Source organism: Onychomys torridus, chromosome 12 (assembly GCF_903995425.1).
Source record: "Onychomys torridus chromosome 12, mOncTor1.1, whole genome shotgun sequence".
NCBI lineage: Eukaryota > Metazoa > Chordata > Mammalia > Rodentia > Cricetidae > Onychomys > Onychomys torridus.
This window is the reverse complement of record NC_050454.1, coordinates 11,060,208-11,085,431: the sequence shown is the minus strand read 5'-3', so window position 1 is coordinate 11,085,431 and position 25,224 is coordinate 11,060,208.

Sequence of the window (25,224 nt, the reverse complement as noted above, 5' to 3'; positions counted from 1 at the left end):
GGGAGGTGGGAGGAGAGGGGGATCTGTGATTGGTATGTAAAATGAATAGAAAATTTCTTAATAATAAAAAAAGAAAAAAACCATAAAAACAAGAAAGAAAAAAGAAAAGAGAGAAAGAAAGGAAGGAAGGAAGGAAGGAAGGAAGGAAGAGAGAGAGAGGAAAGAGAGAGAGAGAGAGAGAGAGAGAGAGAGAGAGAGAGAGAGAATGCTTGGTAGGGATTGTAGGGAAAGAAAATGCTAAAGATGATCTGACGGAGACATTTTCTCAAGCGAGGTTCCTCTTCCCTGATGAGTCTAGCAATTGTCAAGTCAACAAAAAACTAACCAGAACGGGTGGCGCACGCCTTTAATCCCAGCACTTGGGAGGCAGAGTCAGGCAGATCTCTGTGAGTTCGAGGCCAGCCTGGTCTCCAAAGCGAGTTCCAAGAAAGGCGCAAAGCTACACAGAGAAACCCTGTCTCGAAAAACCAAAAATAAAAAAAATAAAACAAACTAACCAGAACAAATGGCCCTTTGCCGGCCTGACATACAAGCCAGAACCACCAGAGAAGAAGGACCCTCCACTGAGAAAATGTCCCCATCAGAGTGACCTGTAGGCGAGCCTGTGGGGCATTTTCTTGATGAATGACTCGTGTAGAGGGATCCAGCCCACGGTGGCCAGATCCACCCCTGGGCGGGTGGTCCTTGGATGTCTAAGAAAGCAGGCTGAGCAAGCCATGGAGAGAGCAAGTCAGTGAGCAGCACTCCTTCAAGGCTTCTGCCTCAGTTCCTGCCTCCAGGTTCCTGCCCTTACTTCCTGCCCTGACTTCCCATAGCGATGGAGGGTGACCTGAGAGTTGTAACATGAAATAAACCCCTTCTTCCCAAGTGCTGTTGTTGATGGTGTTTATCACAGCAATGGAAATCTTAACTAAGGCACTTATTTATTCTCACTCTTTAAAGGGAGGGCGTGTATGGAGCTGCGGGGGTTGTTTCTGTGCGGATATCCTTCGAGCGTCGTCGTCATCGCCGAATTCTTTGTTCCCCGCCTGACGGAGAGAAGAGGAAGCACAGCTGTTTCTTCACATCTGCTCATTCTACAGATGAAGATGAGTCACGTGGCCCGTGCAGAGGCATGATTCAATCAGACGCTGCTGAGACCTTGAGCGCATGCTCGCTCATGTGACAGCTCAGCGCCGCAGGCTCCGGGCAGGGAAGGTGGAAAGGCGGGCACTTTCCTTGGTGATGTTTCATTCCTGCTCACACCAAACCTGCACAGTTCCGGGTTACAGCATGGAGGGCACCAGCACCCACTGTAGCCCTGTCATCCAAAGCTCTGTCCTCCATGTTCCTTTGTTGTTCTTGGTGGTCCTGTGGTGTGGCGTTTAATGCTCCACCAGCATGGAGCTTTAGATTCCCACAGGCTCTACCCTGACTTTACCTTCTGACTTCAGGGGGTCTCTTCACTCCCACCTCTGGTGCAAAGCAGTGGGCTGGTCTGAGTGACCTTCAATGTCCCCTTAAGGCCTGAGAATCATTTCTCCTTAGAGACCAACTCAAACCGTCATCCCAATTCTGCCTCTTAACTCCTTAGAAACGAGCAAGGCGTGGCAAACCTGGTTGGCCTGACTCAGTGACTCAGGCCTGTCACCCTAGCGTTTGGGAGGGACTGTGGCAGGGAGGATTGCTACAAGGTCTCAAGCCAGCCTGGGCTACACAGTGAGTTCCAGGCCAGCCTGGGCTACACAGTGGGTTCCAGGCCAGCCTGGGCTACACAGTGGGTTCCAGGCCAGCCTGGGCTACACTGTGAGTTCCAGGCCAGCCTGGGCTACACTGTGTGTTCCAAGCCAGCCTGGGTTACAGAGACTCTGTAAACAACCTGTCTCAAAACACCAACAGCAGCAGCAACAAAACCCTTTTGAAGTTACTCACATGGGCCTTACCTGGCTAGCCTGGTCTAACATTGCACCCACAAACCCAGAGACTCCGTTCTGGCAACTGTAGGCTTTCCATGGCTAGCCAGTTATCTTGACCTGGAGACTGGAGAAGCCTAAGGTCCTGTGAGATTAGATTTCCTAGTAGACCACTGAGAGATCCGGGTGTGAGCAAGGCCTGTGTGCTATAGAAACAAGACCACGTTTTCTCAGCCAGGCATCGGGTCTAGATTAATGGCTTTTGTGTCACCGTGCCAAGTGTGGGACAGAAAGAGCGTAAGGGAGGGAAGACTGACTTCGGCTCGGTTTGAGAGTATGTGATCTTTCTGCCAGCCTTCCTTGCTGTCACTGTGGAGCTCATGACTGTCCTGGGCAGATGCTCTCAAGAGCATCAACCACGCAGAGAAGAGAGGCAAATACCAGGTTCTCATCAGGCCAGGCCCCAAAGTCACCGTTCAGTTCCTAACTGATGATGAAGCCTGGTGCTATGGGAGAATCTGAAGGCATTGGTGAGCACAGACCTGGGGAAATCATTCTGAACCTCACAGGCAGATTCGGTAAATGTGGAGTGATTGACTCTTGATTTCATGTGGGGCTCAAAGACCTAGAAAAACAGCAGAGTAATCTGCTCCCATCAGCCAGTTTGTCATAAAACTGAGATGTAAAAAAACAATACCTGAGTGGGGTTGGAGTAGCGTAACTTGCTCCCTCATACTTGTGCTGAGTATCACAGTGTGTGGGGGGGGGTCATGTTAGAGGAAAGCACTCACCCCACGGGACAAGGACACAGAGCATGACCGGACAGGGATATGGATAATATATTCCCAACAACCTTCCTCGCTGACCTACTTTCCCAGGGCACCTCATCAATTTCCACCACCTCCCAAAATAGAGTCAGCAGTTAATAACCAAGGTCCCACCGAATATCCAAGCCGTACCGTTGTACCAGTGGCCTGTAAAAGACTCATAACTCTCTCAAAATGCAAAAATGTATCCAGTCCGTGTCCAAGAGCCTCAAAGTCTTAATAATTACAGCATCTGTTCAAACATCTAAATCTGTAGTCTCTTGGCTGTCGAATGCCTGTTTAAAAAAAAAGAAAGTTACATACCTCCCAAGTACGTGGCACAAAGTAAACTTTCCTATTCCAAAAGAGAGGAATGGGGCACAGTAAGGAGGATGGGATTAAGGTAAGACTGAAACTCAGCAGGGCAAACATTAAATCCTATAGCCTTATGTCTGGCGTTCAAGTCATGTGGTGTCCTGATGAACTTCAATGTCCTGGCATAGCTGTGTCTTCACGGCCTTGACACTGGCAGTTCATATGGCTTCTTTCTTGGGATGGCTCCATTTATTGCCCTTAATGTTCCCAAAACAAACATTCTACATTCCTGGTATCTCTAGCAACTGAAGCCTAAGCTTTATCCTCAAAGCTTAGTACATCATCCTCTGAGGGGTTTGTCACAGAGACTGAGACCCCATACAATATAGGCTTAACTTCCAGGCCTCCCTCAGAAATCTTGGTGGCAACCTCCCTCCTTGACCCCATAACTCTGCATATCATATGCCTGCAAAAGCCAGTAACATACAGATAACAACAAGGTTTGCCAGCAGCTTGAGCGGCATGTAGACCCACTTGGACCACAACTACAGCCGCCCAGAGAGTGCATGGGTAGTTGAACCTGGGAAAATAGTTCCCCAGATGGATATGTGCAAATAAAGTACCCTGGTAGTTATTTCTTCTCAAGGTAAAAATTTCAAATGAGTTGACAGTTTTAGACCCTGCAGCCTGTGAATGATCTGGCCAATTCCTGAAGTGCCCTGTAGGCATTGTTCCCATTGGCCCAGCCAAAGGTGTTTGCTTCTCTTTAATTTTTTTATCTTGTTCATTTTCGAATAAATAGACAATTTTTAAGATTTATTGATTTTACTTTATATGTAACAGTGTTTTGCCTGCATGTATGTATGTGCACTACATGCATGCCTGTGCTCTTGGAGTTTAGAAGAGGACATGGGGTGCCTGAAACTGGAGTTACAGATGTTTAGAGCCGCCATGAGGGTGCTGAAAACCAAACACTGGTTCTCTTCAAGAACAAGTGCTCTTACCTCCTGAGCCATCTCTCCAGCCTCTTAATTAGTGTGTGTGTGTGTGTGTGTGTGTGTGTGTGTGTGTGTGTGTCTGTCTGTCTGTCTGTCTGTCTGTCTGTGTCATGGTATACATATGGAAGTCAGAGAACAGCTTTCCACCATGGGTTCTGAACTCAGGTCATGGGGCTTCCATATCATGTGCTTTGAAACACTGAACCATCTCACCGGCCCTTGGTTTCTCTATAAGGTTGCTAATCCATTAATCATACTCTCTTTACCGACCACTTTCAACTCACATTTTTCTGCTCTGTTCTTTGCTCCTGATTCTCACTATAACTCTGTCTAAACGCAGCCCAAACTAGCCATGTCAGAGTCTCAATCCTATGCTGTCTTGACATTTCTTCCAGCACATTAATTAATCCGTCACCTTCGCTTCCCATGGTTTCTCTACATGGGCCAAATGGAGACCAGTTCTTTGACAGAATGTGATGTAAATGACCTCTAGCCGAATTCCCAACACAGCTCTCATCTGTTCCTGAAACCTCACGAGCAGGGACTTCATCCATTGTCCACATTTCTATCACGATTCTCAACTTCCGTGTAATCACCAGAATTTCCCACTGAATTCTGTTCATAGAACTCTAGAACGTCCTAACCTACATCACTGAACTCTTCCAAATGCTTCCTATAAACCACTTCTAAAGGCCTAGGAACAACCTGGTCAGGTTGAATCACAACTTAGACACTTCCAGAGTATCAGCTTGTACCGCCAGTTTTCTGTCTTAGTTACCTTTATCATTGTTGTGACACCTGAGAAAAGCAACTTCAACTCAGAAGAGAGTTGTACACTTGCAACCCAGCACGTGGAGGGTGGCCGTAGTGAGGTCAGAGGGATTAGATCACCCTTGACTACATGGTGAGTTTGAGGCCAGGCTGACCGACATGAGACCCTGCTCAAACAACAGCTACCATTAGAGGAAGGAATTGATCTTGGCTTACAGTTTCAGAGGGTACACTTCTTTACTGGAAGGGAAGGTGTGGCCAAATGGAGGAGTTCACACTCAGTGAACAGAGTAGATCACATTCCAGTGAGGCAAGAAGCAGAAAATAGGATACTGTGGCTCAGCTGGATTTTCCCTTTTCCCTTTTTTTATTCTTTCTGGGCCACCAGCCTATAAGATGGTGATTACACGGAAGTTGAGAATCGTGATAGAAATGTGGACAATGGATGAAGTCCCTGCTCGTGAGGTTTCAGGAACAGATGAGAGCTGTGTTGGGAATTTGGCTAGAGGTCATTTACATCACATTCTGTCAAAGAACTGGTCTACATTTGGCTCATGTAGAGAAACCATGGGGAGCGAAGGTGACGGATTAATTAATGTGCTGGAAGAAATGTCAAGACAGCATAGGATTGAGACTCTGACATGGCTAGTTTGGGCTGTAACTATGACAATATTTGGTACCTCTGTGGCATCTGAAGGAAAAGGTCAACTTCTCTGCATCTTGCACACACAGATTTGGTGCCTGGCCTGCTTTCTGCTCTGAGTGGTAACTCTAGCTTCTCCCTGTCCTGGAAGAGTTGAAAGAGAAGGATAAAATTAGACCATAGAGTTATTGTGCCTCGGCCAATATTTCAAATACTTGATTTTTTGCATGACCTTAAACCTCTATCCTTGCATAACTACATATTATCTGTCCTCAGTTTGACCAGCTCCTTGGTCCTTCCACTCACGTTCATATGTGTCTTCCTCCCCGCCAGTTGTGAATAGTTGGTGTGCACCATGGCACTGGGTGCTAGGCTGTAATCAGTTCCCACTCTGCCAGATACCATCACTGTCAAAACAAAGTCAGTTATGTGAAAAGCCTCGCCATTCCTCCTGCCTCCTTTTGGAATGCACTGTTCTGACTGCACACACAAAGCCGCAATTTATCAGCAGGAACTGGTGCAGAAAACAAGACACAAATCCCAGAAAATGAATATGACATGGCATAGCATGAAAGGCAGAACTGGAAACGGGACAGACTAGATCAGAAATGAAAAATGACATTTCATGATTAATGTATGAGTGTTGAGGGCCCAGAAATCAGAACTTTGCTACTCTTTTATTTATCTACACACTTGAGCTCAATATAGAATTATTCTCAATAGATTGTTTCACTCTGGCATTTAAAAAGGTACTTAAACAAATGTGTATTGGCTGTTCTTTTCAGCACTATTTTTTTAAAGGGGAAGAGAGAAGGCTGAGCATGGTGGCAAGGTCTGTAATCACTGAGCTAAATCCCCAACCTGTCTGTAATCACCTGAGAGGTAGAAAGCAGGATAATCTAGGAGTTCAAGGCCAGCCTTGGCTACATAGCAAGTTCAAGGCCAGCTAGGCTACATGAGATTTGTAAAGAAACAACAACAACAAAAAAGATAAATATATAGAAAGCTTCCTTCCTTCCTTCCTTCCTTCCTTCCTTCCTTCCTTCCTTCCTTCCTTCCTTCCTTCCTTCCTTCCTTCCTCCCTTCCTTTATGTATGTATGTATGTATGTATGTATGTATGTATGTATGTATTTATTTATTTATTTATTTTGGTTGTTCCAGACGGGGTTTCTCTGTGTAAAAGCCCTACCTATCCTGGAACTCACTTTATAGACCAGGCTGGCCTCGAACTCACAGAGATCCTCCTGCCTCTGCCTCCCAAGTGCTGAGATTAAATGCATGCACCACCCTATCCAGCTCAGAAAGCTTTATTTTTTATTTTGTTGTATAGTATATTATTTCCAAACTATAGATTTCAGCTCATTAATTCATGATAATAATTTAATAACATATTGTCAGAACAACAACAACAACAAAAAACAATGACAGTGAGAAGAGAGGATTCAGAGTGGACGGGTGCGTGGACATGAGATCCTGTCTTAAAAATGAACCAAAAAGAAAAGAAAGAAAAATAAACAACTGGTTTAGATAATGCCAAAAGGAGATAACATCACTCTATTATGAAATGTTTCCAACAAGAACTCATCAGGGAAGTGAGAAGTTGAGAAGACAATATCTCTGTGAGTTCGAGGCCAGCCTGGTCTCCAAAGTGAGTTCCAGGAAAGGCGCAAAGCTACACAGAGAAACCCTGTCTTGAAGAACAAAACAAAACAAAACAAAAAGTATATGTAAACGCTTGGGTCATAAGGGTAGCACAAGGGGCTCAAGACATGTCTTTTTCTGGGCTGGAGGGACAGCTCAGCAGAGAAAGTGCTTGAACCACAAGCATGAGGATCAGAGTTCGGATCCCCTACCACACAATGGGAAACAGGACCTCTCAGCAGCTCAAGGGTCAGCTAGCCTCTCATGTATAGTGTGAACAACAAGAAATCCTGTCTCAGTAAGGACAATGCGGGCTGACACCTAAGGCTTCCTGTGACCTCTTTATGTGGGAGCTACAGCCCATTTGAGTACACACACACACACACACACACACACACACACACACACTCACATACACACACATTCACACACTCAAACATACTCATACACTCACACACTATCACACACATTCACACACTCTCATACTCATATACACACACTCACACATTCACATACTCTCTCTCTCTCTCTCTCTCTCTCTCTCTCTCTCACACACACACACACACACACACACACACACTCACACACTACTATTGCAAATGTGATTTCTGATTCATAGAAAACTGTAGATTTACACCAGGGAAAGAAGAAAAGTCATGCACACTTCAACATGAGCTATTGATATTTTAACATTCTTTTTTGAATATGTGTTTGTATAAAAAGTATTGCTACTATGCCAGCAATCCCTCACAGCAAATGCTAACTGTGCTAGAGTGTGTGTTTGTTAGTCACTCAGACTCCAAGATTAAGGGCTGCCTTTCTCTTCCCACGTCCCTGCCATGTTTCTCATTTTCCCCTGTTTATATTTTAGAGAAGGAGAGATTGGAAGAAGCCCCAAGGCTGACCTCCAGGGATGTCCAATGAGAGCAAATGAGAGAAAATGTACAAATATTATTTAGCTATTATCCTTTTCAGATGTTGCTGGATGAGCAAAAGAAAATCCAAACAATGTATGGAGTTTGTTTTGAAATGATTAGAATGCTTATCTATGGACAGGATCTTTGATGCCACATACAGGGGTGATGTTATGTCAAATGGAAACAGATATGGATCGACTTGGGGGGACTTCTTGTTGTGAAAAACATGAGGAAATCAAAGCTTTGTGGCTTTGAGTAACATGTTCAGACTGGAAGAAATTGATCCCCAGGGCTCCCAGGCGGCTCTGTGCTCCCCAGGGAGCCTTCACACTGGATTTCATCAAATGCGACTGTGCTGTGGTCCGTGACATCTGTTTGCTGAAGTGTAAGTGCTGTGCGGAGTCCACAGCTACCCTGGGGACTTCTTCCTTTCTGTGAAGGTGACCCAGACTAGTGTTGGTTTGAGGCCTTTCCAGGGCTTTCTCTGGCTTCAAACTCCAAGACCAGGTTCTCAGAATCATAAACAAACACACCTGTGACTTTCCCCAATGGCAGTGTTTATTGAATAATAATAAATTCGCAGGGTGCTGTGGTTTCGTTGGCAGCCCTTTGCCAAGCGGTCTTGCTTTCCTTGGGAGTCTTTGCCAAGGAAAACACAAGTTCTTTTTATCTCTTTAATTACTAACACTAATTCTCAGATTGCACATTAAATGTGTGTGTGTGTGTGTGTGTGTGTGTGTGTGTGTGTGTGTGTGTGTGTGACGGGTGGCTGTAAAAAGTTAAGAAACCTCAGCAGAGTTCAAGAGGTATCAGAGGAAGGGAAAGGTGCAAACAGCAGATCTCTGGAGATAAAACAGGTCAACTGAAGGCTGTGGTTGCAGCCATCATTGTAGGGATAAACTGTAGGTTCAGAGTCAAGCGGCTGCAGTGAGGTGTCATGGAGGCTGTAGAAATAAAGGTCAGGACCATGCCTGAGCAGGTAGATGGACGTCGATTCACGGTTCAGATGTACAAACAGGAAAATGGGCAAACGGCAATTACGTAAGCCAGGTAGCTCAACAGCACGCACACGCACACATTCTGGTGGTCGGAGGATAGTTGGTTGATGGTAGGCCTCTAGCTTTTGCAATATTCAATTTAAAGACTTCTTTATGGGGCTGGTGTATCTGATAAGTTCTTAGGCCTGTTTTTCCCAATGTGATTTTAGTATGCCCATGTGATCCTACACTACTAATTTACCACAATAATTTATAGGTAGCATCCTTTCTGCTCCCAAGAATAAGTCATTTATCAGTCCGTGGCATCTAGGTGGTACCATTCACATGTGCACCAAATGTAGTCATTTTCTTTCTTTCTTTCTTTTTCTTTTACTTTTTTTTTTTTTTTTTTTTTTTTTGAGTCAGGGTTTCTTTGTGTAGCCCTGACTGTCCTGGAACTCGCTCTGTAGGCCAAGCTGGCCTCGAACTTCTGAGTGCTGGTATTAAATGTGTGTGCTGCCACCACCAAGTATCATTTTCTATTCTTAAAATTGACTCAAAAAGTGTCAATTTTCAGTGCAATCTGAAAACCCACTTTTGCTGGCCAGTTTGCTTTGTTTTGTCAGCTGAATATAAGCTAGAGTTATCTGGAAAAGGAAACCTCAGCTGAGAAAATGCCTCCTTCAGATTGGTCTGTCGATGCAGCATTTTTTTGATGGATTAATGTGGGAGGGTCCAGTATACTGTGGGCAGCACAACCCTTGGGCAGGTGGTCCTGAGCTATATAAGAGAGCAGGCTGAGCAAGCCATGGAGGGTGTGGTAGTTTTAATGTAATTGGTCCCCATTGGCTCATAGGGAGAGGCACTATTAGGAGGTGTGGCCTTGTTGAAGTAGGTGTGGCCTTGTTGGAGTGGGTGTGGCCTTGTTGAAGGAAGTGTGTCACTGTGGGGGCGGGCTTTGAGTTCTTCTATGTTCAAGTTACGCCTAGTTCAGTCCCCTTCCTGTTGCCTTTGAATCAAGATGGAGAACTCTCAGCTCCTTCTCCAGCACCATGTCTGCTTGTACACTGCCATGTCACACCACAATGATAGGTTATGGTGTCTCTTCACAGCAACAGAAACCCTGACTAAGACAGAGGGCAAGCTAGTAAGCAACATTCCTCTTGGTCTCTGCTTCAGTTCCTGCCTTGAGTTCCTGTCCTGACTTCCCTTCACGATGGACTGTATGTTATAAGATATAAACTCTTCTGCAGTTGCTTTTGTTCATGGTAGGCTGTTTTTGCTTGTTTGTTTTGTTTTTTCCTTTTTGCTTGCTTATTTTGTTTTGTTTTGTTGAGACAAGATCTCACTATGTATCTCCACCTGTCTTGGACCTTCTTATGTGTTAGACTTCTAAGACAGCATAAAGAGACAGAAAGATGGGGTTGGGGGATGTAGCTCAGTGATAGAGCACTTACCTAGAAAGCGCAAGGCCCTGGGTTCGATCCTCAGCTCCAAAAAAAAAAAAGAGAGAGAGAGAGAGAGAGAAAGAGACCAGCATCTGACCTTCAACAGATAGAACTGTGTTTATCAGTGAGGAACAGCCTCTCTCTCAAAGGGAAATTGAGGAGTCTGCCAGGGGAAAGAGCAGGCTGTGACCCTCTATAGGACAGGGTGAGGAGCCTGAGAACAAGGATATTGTGGTGTCAGTAGCCCATGTGTCTCTCCTACAGTATCTCTGTCCTGGAGTTGTTAGCCCAAGGTGAGACAGGCTGTCTCTGTGCTGACCAATAAGGCTGAGCAAGCTCACCTGTAATCTCATAGGAATCCTGTTTTACCACCAAGGATCATAAATGTTTATAAGGGAATTTGACAGGCAAATGACAGCCATTCAATAAACCAATTGCAGTTGCTTCTTCAATGGGGCCCATGACCTTTCAGCTACAGGTTTCTGTCCTGTTTTACATACTAGACATGAATTCCCTACCTTGAACCCAATCAGAAAGTTGCTGGTTCCCCCCAAAACAACATGCTGCTGTTGTACCAGTTGGTACATCTTGCCTCGAAATTTGATAGTGTAGCTCACAGGGTCTGTGACAAAGTAGAACCATTAGTGATAACTCTCTACCAGCAGTTGGCATAGTGTCTTATGGCCAGTCAGCTTCTGATTTCTCCACATCTGGAAATCAATGCATTTCATATTCTCAACAGCCCAGCCTTCCCATCTAGTTCTGGCATGTAACCAACAGTGGCTTTTTATCGCTTTGGCCTTGCTAGCTAAATAGTCATAAAGAGAGAGCCCACTCTCAGTACAGGGACCGTCAGGAACCAAACTGTCTTTGGAGGGTGCCTTCTCCCTCCCATGCACAATGCCTTCTTTTGAACTCTAACTGCACTTCCTCTTATTCTCCAGATGCTTTTCTAAGTCTGAAAGGCACTCGGAGGATAGCATTAAAACACCCAGGTAATGAAGCCTTTTCATAGACAGCAGACAGGATCTCTGAAAGCCCACCATCATCTTCTCCAAGCAAACGTCAGTTGACCTGGGGAATCAGCAGCTGAGGGGCTACTAAAAACAAACAAACCAAAACCAAAACCAAAACCAAAAAAGCATTAACTAGGTCCAGCAGAGAATGAAAAGATTCCATTGGTTTGTCAACCATTTCCTTCAAAGAGCTACGTTGAAGGCAATAGTACGTATTGAAGGCATTCTTTTATCTAGTTTTCTTTAATTTATAATCATGTTCCATAATTTCTCCTGATTTCTTATCCTGGGACACTGCCATGGGGCTATAATGTATCTTTCTACCCCCAGTGGGCTCAGTGGAGCCATCTCAAGCCCTCTGACGGGCCCAGGGCCAAGGGAGAGTGAGACTGTACCCTACTTTGCCCCTGATCAAGATGGCTCCCCAGAAACTGAGTCAGGACAGGTACCGAGGCTGTAGATGCTGATACTGCTTTTATTTCAGCTGTGCCTGGTTGCTGAGAGAGTCCTGACCTAATTTAGCGGTTTCTACTCCCAGTGTACTTTTTAGAATAACTTTTTTTGTTTATTTTTCAAGATGGGGTTTCTCTATGTAGCCCTGGCTGTCCTCAAACTCACAAAGATCCGCCTGTCTCTGCCTCCCAAGTGCTGGGGTTAAAGGTATATGCCACTACTCTCCGACTTAAAAATAACTATTTTTAATATTTTATGCATATGGGGGATTTTTATACCTGCAAGCCTGTGTGCCATATGCCTATGGAGGCCAGAAGAAGGCATTGGGTCCCCTGGACCCAGTTGCAGATGGTTGTATGCTGCCATATGGGTTATGAGAATCTAACCCAGGTCCTCTGGAAGAGCAGCCAGTGCTCTTAACCACTGAGCCGTCTCTCCAGCCCCCCAGTATACTTATTACAAGACTGAAAACCATAGCTTCTCTGCAAGGGGTACCTGTCAAACCTTTACTCAAGCTTTGCTCTTTTTCATCTAAACTGTTTTGTTTGTTTGGTTGGTTGGTTTTGTTTGGTTTTGGGTTTTGGTTTTTGGCTTTTGGTTTTTCAAGACAGAGTTTTTACTGTGTAGTTTTGGTGCCTGTCCTGGATCTCACTATATAGCCCAGGCTGGCCTCGAACTCACAGAGATCCTTCTGGCTCTACCTCCTGAGTGCTAGGATTAAAGGCGTGTGCCACCACCGACCGGCTCATCTAAACTGTTTTATCATCTGCGCCTTCTAACAACTGTGCTTCAGGCTTGAAGGCCTTGCAGAAGCCTCGCTAGCACAGAATCTGACTTTCTATCAAGCTTACTAAGCCCAGCATAAATCCCACTGTGTTTACTTTCCAATGACCCAGACAGACCCCCGTTCTCTGCCTCATCCTTCCCTCCTCCAGACTGCTTTACCACTTTATAGACTTGATTGGCATGCTGGCTTAAGTCCCTCAAGTCTTCTAGAGCCTGTCCTACCTCATAAATACCATGTCCCACCAAGGAGCTCAGCAAAGCCTTTAGAACTCTTACCAGTCTCCAGGTCCCTGATGAATTTACTTCTGGAGAACACTGTCCTAGGAGAGATAATGCATAGATTGACAAGGTCCTAAAAGAATGCTTTTGGGGCTGGAGAGATAGCTCAGGAGTTAAGAGCATGGACTGCTCTTCCAGAGGTCCTGAGTTCAATCCCCAGCAACCACATGGTGGCTCACAACCATCTGTAATGAGATCTGGCTCCCTCTTCCGTATACAAAATGAATAAATAAATCTTTAAAAAAAAAAAAAAAAGAATGTTTTCAAAATCCCCCCAGGAACCCCTTTCAAAATCCCCTCAAAAGGGGCTTTCTGACTTTTATAGCTGTACAAGGTGGAGGTAGGCAGTGCTACACCATGTTGTATGGTCTGACCTAGTCTATTGACCAAGGGGCACGAGACATAAATTTATCTTGCAGTTGTAAGGGTAAGGGGACTGGTTTGCTTTCTTTTCCCTACTGAACTCTGCATCCTCTGTGGGGCTCACTGGGTCTTGTTCTTAAGGAGAGACTGGGTGGCATGTCCTGATGTCTAGGACAGAAGAGGCTGGAGGGTCTGTGGTGTAACAGTGAAGAATCGGTGCTCTTGCAAACACGGTCTCTAAGTGCCTGCTTTACGTTGTCTTAAGTATGCGAGGGAATTGGGGGAGTTGGAAAGATAACTCAGCAGTTAAGAGCACTACTGCCTTGGCTGAAGACCTGGGCTGGATTCCCAGCACCCACACGGTGATTCACAACTGTTTATAACTCCAGTTCCAGGGGATCTAACACCATCTTCCATCCCAAGGATGATGGGCACACATACAGGCACTCACATATACACAAAATAAAGTAAGTAAATAAATCTTAAAAACAAACAAGTTAGCCTGGCGGTGGTGGTGCATGCCTTTAATCCCAGCAAATGGGAGGGAGAGGCAGGCAGATTTCTGTGAGTTTGAGGCCAGCCTGGACTACAGAGTGAGTTCCAGGAAAGGCTCCAAAGCCACACAGAGAAATCCTGTCTCGAAAACCACACCCCCCCCAAAACAAAACAAAAATAAACAAGGAAACAAAAAACCAATAACATGCAAGTTAGAGAACGGGTCTCTATTGGGGTCATGGTGTATCCTGCTCTAAGTTACACCATATCGTCTAAAACAGTGGGGTCCTAGCTTACATTTTATTGTTGTGATAAGCACCACGAACAAGCCTGGCTTGGTGGCTCATACCTTTAATCCCAGCCCTTAGGAGGCAGAGGCAGATGGATCTTTGTGAGACTGAGGCCAGCCTGGGCTACAGAGTGCCTGGGTGGTAAAACAGGACTCCTATGAGATTGCAGGGGAGCTTGCTCAGCCTTACTGATCAGCACAGAGACAGTCTGCCTCCCAAGATAGCCTGTGTCACCTTGGGCAAACGATTTCAGGAAGGAGAAACTAGATACCTTCACATAGGCCCCTACTGGGTGCAACAACTTCCCGGTTTCTAGGCCCCACACCCTGTCCTACAGAAGGTCGCAGCCAGCTTTTTTCCCTCGTAGGTTCTTCCGTTTCCCTCCGTGGAGAGGCTGCCCCTCACTGTGTGCACTATTAACCACAGGACCATCTGTTGAAGGTCAGACTCTGGTGTCTTCATGCTACCTCAGAACTCTAACAATTGTGCCACAGAGCTGTTCTGTCTGCCTTGGTGGTAGGGGAACTTTTTACAGTGAATGGTGGTGTGCTGTGGGATGTCTTTCTGTATGCTGTGAATATGTGTGGCTCCCGTTGGATAATAAATAAAGCTGCATTGGCCTATGGCAGGGCAGGATGGAGCCAGGTGGGAAATCCAAAAGGGAGATAGTGAGAGGAGAAGGGCGGGGTCGGGAGAAGTGCCAGCCAGCCCACCACAAGGAGCAACAAGGTGCCAGCAGACCAGTAACGCCACGGACACCTGGCAACATATAGATGAACAGGAATGGATTAACTTAATATGAAAGAGCTAGCTAGCAAGAAGCTAAAGCCATAGGCCACACAATTTGTAATTAATACAAGCCTCTGAATGATTATTTTATAAGTGGCTGTGGGACTGTGGGTGGGACAGATTCCTCCAGACTGATGGGCAAGGCAGGACCAGAGAAGCTTTCAACTACAGTGGATGCTGAGTTAGAGACTCATAACTGAATGAACTGATGAGAACAAGTGACTGTTGAGGTCGTTGACTGCAGGGCAGTCCAATGCTTACAAAAAATCATAGACGTATCACCCCATCCAAGTCTCAGAGAACTTTGCAAGGGGGCCGGGAGAAGAATAGGAGCTGGGTGTGGTGATACTTTGTCTTCTGACAAATAAAGCTTGCCTGGAGATCAGAGGGCGGAGCTAGCCACTAGTTAACCATAGAGGCCAGGCCGTGGTGGCTCACATCTCTAATCCCAGCACTTGGGATCTCATGCCTTTAATCCCAGCACTAGGGAGGAGGAAAAGGAAGTGATACGGCTGGGCGGGGAGACAGGAGCTCGGCCCCCCCTTTCAGCCTGAGGAGTTGGAGAAGTAAGAGGCGGCTGTAGCTGGCGCCTTTTTCTCTCTGATCTCTCAGCATTGACCCCAATATCTGGCTCCAAGTTTTTATTATTAAGACCAATCAGGATTCATGCTACAGCTGGGAGAAGAGTAGTGTGATTTTTTTTCCTCCGGACATAGCATGGCTACTTCATCACTATCGCAGAGTGGAAACTACTTGGCCAGGAAACCTGGGCAATTTATTGAAGAGAACAATGCCCCAGCCAGTGGGGTCTCCAACGGGGACCTGAAGGGAGGGCCGGTGAATGAGGGGGACAAGAGACACAAAGAATGAGAGCAAGACAGGATGTCTGATCAAGCTCCAAAATTTTATTTTCGTCTTAAGGCGTACATAGGTAGGCAAAGGGGGGTGCAAGCAGGTAGGGGGCTTTAATCATGCGTTGTTCAGCCAACAGGGAATGTTGCTTTGGGGGTTATCTATTCTTGCCTAACTGCCTAACTGCAGCTCAATCAACTGATTTCTGAGAAGAGGAGAGTTTCTGGTGCTATGGAGACTATTTTTTTTTTTTGAGCTGAGGATCAAACCCAGGGCCTTGCACTTCTAGGCAAGTGCTCTACCACTGAGCTAAATCCCCAATCCATTTTTTTAAAGGGTTTTTTGTTCGTTTGTTTTGTTTTTGGTTTTTGTTTGTTTTTTGTTTTTTCAAGACAGGGTTTCTCTGTGTAGCTTTGTACCTTTTTCCTGGAACTCACTCTGTAGACCAGGCTGGCCTCGAACTCATAGAGATCCTCCTGCCTCTGCCTCCTGAGTGCTGGGATTAAAGGCGTGCACCACCACTGCCCGGCTATGGAGAGTTAAGCAAGGCCTAGATCTAAGAAAAGAGGAGAGAAGCCCAAATATGGCGGCATGTGTGTCAGGGGTCACTTAGGCTTATGGCTCCCGTCAAACAATTCATTGATAGCTGGGTCTATGGTAATGGCAACAGACCCATCGACACATCCTAACAGAAGAGAGGAAGGGCCACAAGATCTTCACCTAGGAGTCCAGCCATTATGTCCTGCCCTTACCAGCTGCAAGTGATATTGAGAAATGCTAGAGTACTTAAAAGTGGAAGGTTAGCTGAAAGGAGGTCTCCATGGGGTCATCCATGATGGGGTGGGCTTTGTGGTGATGATGCTGTTTGGGGAATACCCATGCTCCACTAAAGTAACGTCTCATCTCTGTGTTCCAAGTGAGCCCAATAAACTAACTTGGACTTTAGTGGACTCATACCACTATCATCACTGATGTCCTATGTGGAATCAATAAACTTGTTCCTGTCCACATCTGAAGAAGTGGCTCAGCACGTGTTAATCACTTAAGGAGAGACACCTGATTGCTGTGGATATCGCTCTGTGTAAATAAAGTTCTGATTGGCCAGTGGCCAGGCAGGAAGGATAGGTGGGACAAGAGAGAAGAGAATTCTGGGAAGTAGAAGGCTGGGGGGAGACACTGCCTACCGCTGCCATGAAAAGCAACATGTAAAGACACTGGTAAGCCACAAGCCATGTGGCAAAGTATAGACTAACAGAAATGGGTTAATTTAAGAGAGAAGAAGTAGATAACAAGCAGCCTGCCACGGCCATACAGTTTGTAAACAATGTAAGTTTCTGTGTGCTTTCTTGGTTGGGTCTGAGCGACTGTGGGACTGGCGGGTAAGAAAGATTTGTCCTGACTGGGCCAGGCAGGAAAACTCTAACTACACCTGATGAGACATCTATCTCATTCCCTTTGAAAACTGTGGCCCAAGGGTGGAAGTAGTGGGGGCATCTTACTGCCAGCTTACTATAGTATCCTTAGGACCAATAAGGACCTCCAAGGCTTAAGACCCCACCTCCCTTTTCCCACCTGAAAGGTGAACATCAGCTTCGGCAATACTTAGGACTTAAATTACCATAAGAAAAAGTGGGAGTATCTGGGCTTTGTTGAGGCCCATTAAGACAAAGCTGTTTCTTCGCCATCAAAAGAATATCATGTAAGTTCTAGATCGGGGTGGATACCTGACATTCTCAGCTACCCAAAACAGCACGTACTGTTGTCCTCCTTTTAATGGTTAATCCAGCTGGCCTGTCAATCACCTGGCCGGGAGTCCAGCTCCCAACCACCTGAATCATCTGAATGCATGCTAAGGAGAAGAAGGATAATATACTGACTGGTCCTTCCCAGAATCCCCTGCCTCAGGCCAGATGTTTGTGAAGCTTCCATCTTGTGACACTGTGGCCTGCCCAGAGAAGTGTAACTTCCCCTTTAACGTCTTTGTTTTTCTGTTGAACGCTAGCCGAAGTCTGGCAGGCTTTCTTCCAAACTCCCATCAGCCTCATTCTTCTCCACTGAGGCCACGGAGAGACTGGGAGCTAGACAGGCTCCCTGGTAGGCAAGCAGAAATGGATGGAAAGGTGCCACAGCTAGGTAATAAAGATGGCAAATTTCCAACATGGTTGGCTTCTTCCTCACCCTCCTGACTTGAGACGAATTCCCAGCAGCTTAAAGAAAAGGCCTTTTCCTTTAGCAGGCCCCTACTGATGGACTGGCTTAACACGTTCAGGACACGTTATATCAGGACACATTACAATCATCCATAGTATCTTTCTTCAAACTGATCGGCCCTAAATTAGGGGAGGAAAAGTCCTCAGAGACTTAAAAAAACAACCCAGCCCTTGAGAAAAGACTAGATTTTCCTGAGTCTGCTTAGCAGAGGGTCTTTTCTCAGGGCACCTGCTGCATGTGTGGTTCCTCGCCTGCAGTAAACACCTTTCTTCAACTTGATTCTGTCTGTTGCTGTCTGCAGTGCTCGGGATTTCTCCACTGCCAGCTGTTGCATTGGAGATGTTTTTTCCTGCCTTTTGGTTCTTTAACTGACAGAGAAAAGGAACCCGATTAAGACCCCTACTTTATTCTAACTCAGGGTGGCTGGGGTCCGATCTCACAATCTTACTGGCTAGTCTAGAAAGAATTGTGCTCAAGAAATCAAGGAATGGGAAAGGGTCACTACTCAAAGGAGAAAAGGGTCATTGCTCTAGGCCATCAAATTCCTAGAATGCAGCTGTGGGCCTTTCAGTAAACAAAGGTTTTAGTGAGTGAGGGAGAGATGAAAAAGATTATGTGTTTGATTGTTTCTTTGTTTTTCTGAGACAGGGTTTCTCTGCATAGCCCTGGAAGTCCTGGAACTCACTATGTAGACCAGGTTGGCCTCAAACTCACAGATCCACCTGCCTCTGCCTCCCAAGTGCTGGGATTAAAGGTATGCGCCACCACTGCTCGGCTTCATGTTCTCTTTCAATTCATTCTGGGCCCTCAGCCCATGGGATGGTATCATCCACATTCAGAATGGCCATCCTTCCTCAGTTCAACCTCTTTGGCTGCATCCACATGGACACATCCAGAGATGTTTCCATGTTGACTATAAATCTAGTCAAGTTGGGCAATGAAGATCAGTCATCAGATCACCTGAAGAATCTCCAGTCTGCTCAAAATCTGCAAGTCACTGAGGATTCTAGGAACAGCAGAGTACCCCAGACATTTCATCCAATGAAGAGATTGCCCCAAACATTATCCCTTCATATCTTATCTTCTAAAGCAAGAGGACATCTTTAAACTTGCTTGTATAACAGAACTGAAATCATGATTAATCAGACCATGCTTTGCCTGAGACTTAATTATGCATTCATTTTGCCTCCTGCCTCAAATCTTCCTTTACTTCAACCCAAACTTCATGTCGGTGCCCTGAAGATGTCTTTGAAGGCCACTGGACTCCTTTTTCTGGGGTTTTTTTGTTTTTTTGTTTGTTTGGTTGGTTGTTTTTTTTTTTTTTTTTTGAGACAGGGTTTCTCTGTAGCTTTTGGAGCCTGTCCTGGACTAGCTCTGTAGACCAGGCTGGCCTCGAACTCACAGAGATCTGCCTGACTCTGCCTCCCGAGTGCTGGGATTACAGGTGTGCATCACCACCGCCCGGCTGGACTCCTTTATACTTCCTAATGACTCCTTTTTCCACTTCTATTTAGTTGGGTCTTGGGATGAACGGCAGAGACAGAACATTAGGCCCCATAGAGCCTTACAATATTTGCATCTGAAATAAACCTAGTTGATCAAGAAGGAAACCCACCATTACCTCCTCCAGAAGACACAGGGCCACTTAATGTGGAAGGGGACCCATGGCTCATTGACATACTAAAATGTACGCCCCTGGGTGAAGATTTAAGGTGCTGGTGAGGCACTCTTCATATAAAGTTGTGTGTAGACTACATGTGACAGACAATGAGCAGGAAGGCCCATGCCATTCAAATGACTCCGAAAGTCTGATTGTTATCTGAGTCCTGTAACATCATAATCCCAACTCCTTGTACGCTGGGGCCACTGAAGTATACCAATCTTTCTCTTTGCTGTGGCCTCTTCCTCCCTTGGAAGTTACTGTCTCTTATCTAAGTTATCCCTGCTTCTGCTGTGACTGCAAATCTCTATTCAGTTCTTTGTCCGGGACATACGAACCTCAGAGGTGCCCACCAAACCCCAATATCATAGTGAAAGGGTATAGGGCATTGGTGGCTGGCACTGGATTGGCACTGGTTACCTCGGAAAGGTCACAGTCACGACAGAACCCAATGGTACCTTTTAGAGCTTTATTAGGAGGGGAGAGAGAGACACAGAGACCAAGAGACACAGAGAGAGAGTGTGTGGAGAGAGGGCATGGGGGTGCACATCCGACTTTTAGGCTGGGACGCAGTCGCCCGCTGATGACACAATAAGGCGCCAGACGAGACCCCCTGCGCTGCGCATAAATAGAATCCTTGCATGTACAGAATCCTTACACATAGTGCACAGAGATTCCTGGAGACTTTTGCTTTGAAATTCTGTTAACAAGCTGATTTATTAAAACCTTGGCTTGTTAAAACTTTCTCCTTTTTAGAGGGATTCTAGGCTGTGATGGTTAGCAGAGCATACAGCATTGCCTGATGCCTTTTGATCTTTCTGGCCTTCACTGAAGTCCATGCCCACTGTTTGAATGCAGCACCAGCCCTGTTGAAGGTGGTGGCAGCCTCAAGGAGATGAGAGGGGACAGCCACAGGATGCTATATTAGGAACAGCTACAAAAGGAACCAGCAATTTGGGCGCCCCAGGAGAACATGCGAAACAATCCCTTTCCACTGCCAGCCTTCCTTCCGTCCCACCCGGAGTAGCTGGTTCCCTGACACTGTCATCTCCTTGGGCGCAAAATCAAGGATCCTCTGCACTCATGAACCTGTAGCCTGGACTTCCATCTTCTCCACCACCCTTTCCTTTAGAGTCCCGCACTCAGGATAACAACCACCCTGCCAGACAGAGCTGGGTGGGTTCAGAACTGAGTCAGAAGTGACAACCTGACGTGCACTTGCGGGGCGCCTTGAGAATGTGTCCGTCTTCCCAGCTCTGCTCTCCTTATCCCGCCAGATGGAAAGAGGAAGGGAGAGAAAAGGAAACGTAAGCAGTCTGTAGCTGTTAGAATTCTGCCCTCACTCTAGCTACACGACTGCACGTGCGCAAATTCAGGGTCCTGCATCTGACATCATCAGTGTGCGCTGGTGACTATGTACGCAGGCTGTGGTCACACAATCTGTGCCTTAAAAGCTGGATGCAGACCCCACCCTCTCTCTGCTCTGCTCCCTCTCCCCTACCCCACCATTTTTCTCTCTCCCTTTCCTCCGCAGTCCTGGTCCTTTTTATCCCCACCCCCTCTTCCTCCCAATAAAGCTCTCTGTAACTAGGTAGTCACGGCCGTGACTCATGACCTTTCCATCAATAACCAGCGCCGTTTATCATCGGTTCAGTGGCTGGACAGTTTTGTGTTTTGTTATTGAGGCAGTGTCCGTTTCCAGTGTGTCAGTCTCCTGCCTCACTCAACGTCTGAGGTGCTAGTCTAGGCATACACTCCCACCCTTGGATCAAGAGTCCCCGCCCTATCTTTGGCCTTTCCTATTGCCCTGTGCTCAGGCTGTGTATTAGTCAAGAGTCTTTGCCTGGTTATGGTATGGGGATTAACCTTAGTGGCCTGTCACTCAAAACCTCACACCATTTAGACTTCCCACAATAGTAACCAAATCAGCTCACCTGTTCCCAGGAGGAAAAAGACAAGTATACACATGCACAAACACACATGCAGTCATTCTGTGTGCTGTGACCCAAGGTGGTTACCCCCCAAGTCTTCCCACATTTTTAGTGGTTTCTTCAGCCCCTTCCCACATCTCTCAGATCACCCTGTTAGTTATTTAGTTATTTAGGCGCTCTTATCTGGGAGGAACACATCCCGAACGTGACAAATCCACAGAAGGGCTGTTTATAATATAGGATAGAGGATAGAGGTGACAGGCCTGTGTGAAGCACACACGTGAGTGAGGAGAGAAGAGAGGAGAGAGAGCTGTGCAACATGGCGCCAGCCTTTTAAAGAGTGAGCCACGCATGCGTACAGGACCGCATGTGGCTACTCCATGCATGCACGTAGATTACATGGCCGCACGCGCTTTATGCAACCATGTAAAGCCACAGAGTCCTAGTCACTCGAGATGTTCTGACCTGGAAATGGCTATTTTGAACCGGAAATAACTAGGCGGTCGGCTGGGAAAGCCCAACCGTGTGGACATGTTGTGATTTCCTATCATTCCCGACTCATATGTTCTTAAAAAAAGAAAAAAAAATGTGGATAGATGGGTATGGGGCGCTGTTTCTCTTAAAGACTGCTTCAGGCTGAATGGTGGGCGTTGATTGGTTCTTGGGGGAAAATAGGGAAGCTGGCTCCTGAAGTCCTGCAGCTGTGGCCATCCTTCATGGTGTGGCTGGTCCTGGGATGAAGTTCTGTTATGCCTTGTCCTGCAGCTGTCCGTCCTTCATAGTGTGGCTGGGAACCTTCTGCCTGACAGGACACTGGTGACATAAAAGCTTAGAGAAAAGACTCATTATTATTTTGTTTTTGGAGTTGACATTTATGTGAGGTAGATCTGGCCTGTCTGGATGGAGACATGTTAAAAAGGTGGCTGTGATGTTTTAGTACTCTGCTTAATTTTTACCTGAGACAAGCATTATTCCAGGTGGTTTATTTAAGGCACCTGTTTGTTTTGTTAGTTTAGCATTTACACAGTTGCTGAGTATTGAACAGTGATAGATTGTTATATCCTTACCGCCTGGATATTTTGATGGTTCCTTTTGCCTCTGGCCCTGTGTGGCCCTAGTTGGGAAAGGGGTGATACCTCACTTCTCTGGAATTGGTGACAAAGCAGTGGATCCTGGTGTCCTCTGGGGCTTGAGAGTGGAAGAGAACTTATTTTTTGAATTAGGGACAAGGCAAAGCTCATGGCCCTGTCTGTATGCACATGAGAAACACAGGTGGTAACTATAAAGTGAGACAATAAGCTCTTATCTTAGTTGGAAATCTTTCTCAATAAGTAACTCTGAAAGTACAATTAAATCTGGTGAGGGAAGTAAGGCTGTCCTCTGTTCCTGACAATAGAGAGGAGTGACATCCTAAAACTCCCAGGACTGAGTCAATGGCTCTGGTGTCCAGAAGGAAAGAAACTGATCGATTCCCTGCTGAGTTCTGGATTCCCTGCTGTGTCTGTAGCCAAGCCTAGGTTTGCTGGAGGTCTTAGCTTGATGTACCCATGTGTCTTGGTGCCTGGGGGCAGTCAGCTGACTGGTTGTCTTTCTAGGCAGCACAAGGACAAGGCTGTTGATGGGCAGGGCATTCGCTAGCCCATGGCCTTTTTCACTTAAAACAGGGACCCAACAGCTTTTGGGAGTCAGCGAGTGCCAGCATTTGGCAATTTTGTTTTTGGGCTTCTCTTTCCTGGCACACTTCAAACGCCACAGATGACTCTTTTGCCCGTGGGGTCAGGAGCCTTGTTCTCCAGATACTTAACTTTCAGCCGGGGACAAGAGACGGATTTTACTCTGTGTCCTGAATTTTTCCTGATGATTGGTGGCTTAAGGACAGCTTTTGGAAGATCTGCCAGTAGGCAGACTGTAAACCAATCCTTTGGAAGATTTGCCTGAGGCTGTAAGCTGATTTTTTGGTTTAGGAGCCATCCTGATTATTGTAAACCTAATTGTTTAGATCTCAGCTGCTTTTAGACCCCTCTGTGGTTCTCAAGGCAGTTTGAGAATGAGTGGGTGGAGTTAAGGTGAGTTAGGGCGAGTCTTAGAAACCGCCCAAGCCCGCACATTTGAGCCCACCCACCGCCGGCGTGGAAGTCAGACAGAAAAGGTTACACATGGCAGATGCCTTAGTGGAAAAGGAAAGAAAGGGTTTAGAGCTTTAGCAGAAAGCTTGGAGATGAAACAACTCTTATTTTCCCATTCGCTGGCTGAAGTACCTGCCACACTGTTATGTGGTCAGGTTTATGCTGTTATGTGGCCAGGTTTACCAGTACCCACCCCTATCCGCCAATGTAGGTGGTAAATGTATCTGCCCCTCTGTCCCATGGCTATAGCTGAGAGAAAAATAAAAAATTAAAATAACAAACCGGGATCAGACTTCAACTCAGGCGTCTTGAGAATGAAGTAAGATCTAAGGTCAGTTCAAGTCGTCCCCTCCCCCCGCCTTTCGTCAAGGGATGGGAAGAGCTGCGACTGCCCTGCCGTAGGTCCACCCGGTAGACCCCAGATGCCACTTTCTGCTCCTTCTCAGGAGCAAAAATGTGCCCGCCAATGCCAGCACAACCTGGACAACCCCGGGATTGTCCGTCGCAAATATATAGCTCAGATTTCAGCCATTAGAACAGCAGACTCACTGTAAAAAATCGTGGCGGTATCAATAGCGGAAAGCTGCGCTACTTGTGGCTGGCCACCACCCATGGCTAGCTGGAGGTGCATGCTGGTTGGAGGAAGAATCACAAGTGGGTGGTTACCTTTCTAGAGCTTTATTGAGAGAGAGAAAGCTAAGATAAAGAGCAACTCTTTCCATTTGCCTGTTCGCTGGTCAGAATTAAATAACTCCCATAAAAGATTGGAATTTTTTGTTATTTTTGAAGCATACTTGGGCCATCTCTCAGTACAGAGATGGATAAGCTTAGGAATCTTTAAGTAAAGCCTCAAGAAGACAGCCTAAGGGATCGGGTTGGAAACCTTATTTCCCATGCCTGCAGCGGAGAGGCAGAAAAAAAAAAAAAAAAACATCCAGAGCCAAGACCTCCCGGAAGCCGGACGGATCTCGGGCACAAGCCGCCTTATCAGCTCATCAGCTGATAAGCAGCCCCCCCCCCCTGCTGTGTGAAGCAAGGACTCCCCGGGAACCCTTAACGCCCAGCCGGCTGTTGGGCGCGAAGAACGTGCCGGCTTCACACAGCCTCAGGACGCACCTGACGGTGGTGGTCCTTTAGTGAAAAATATCTCAAGCTGCAGACGGGGGAGGTGGCTGGAAATCCGGGCCCGCAATGGGGGCCAGCCGTTGCCAGTAAAGACCGTGGCCGGGGGTTCCCCCGGTCTCAAGAATTAACCAGTGAGGCGCCGGCCGCTCAACAGTCATTCTCACAGATTCAGGAAACCGTTTACGCTAGCCGAAAAGGGGAAAACTCACCAATCAGTAGCGGTGTTGCATGCGGATTTGTGCAACCAGGCTAATGGAGAGTGATCTGTCGCGAACGGAACAGAGTTCCCGGGTTGTGCAGCACAGAGTTTCCGTCCCCGGTTCCCGGGTTTCGGCACCAATGTTAGTTATTTAGTTATTTAGGCGCTCTTATCTGCGAGGAACACGTCCCGAACGCCACAAATCCACAGAAGAGCTGTTTATTAATATAGGATAGAGGA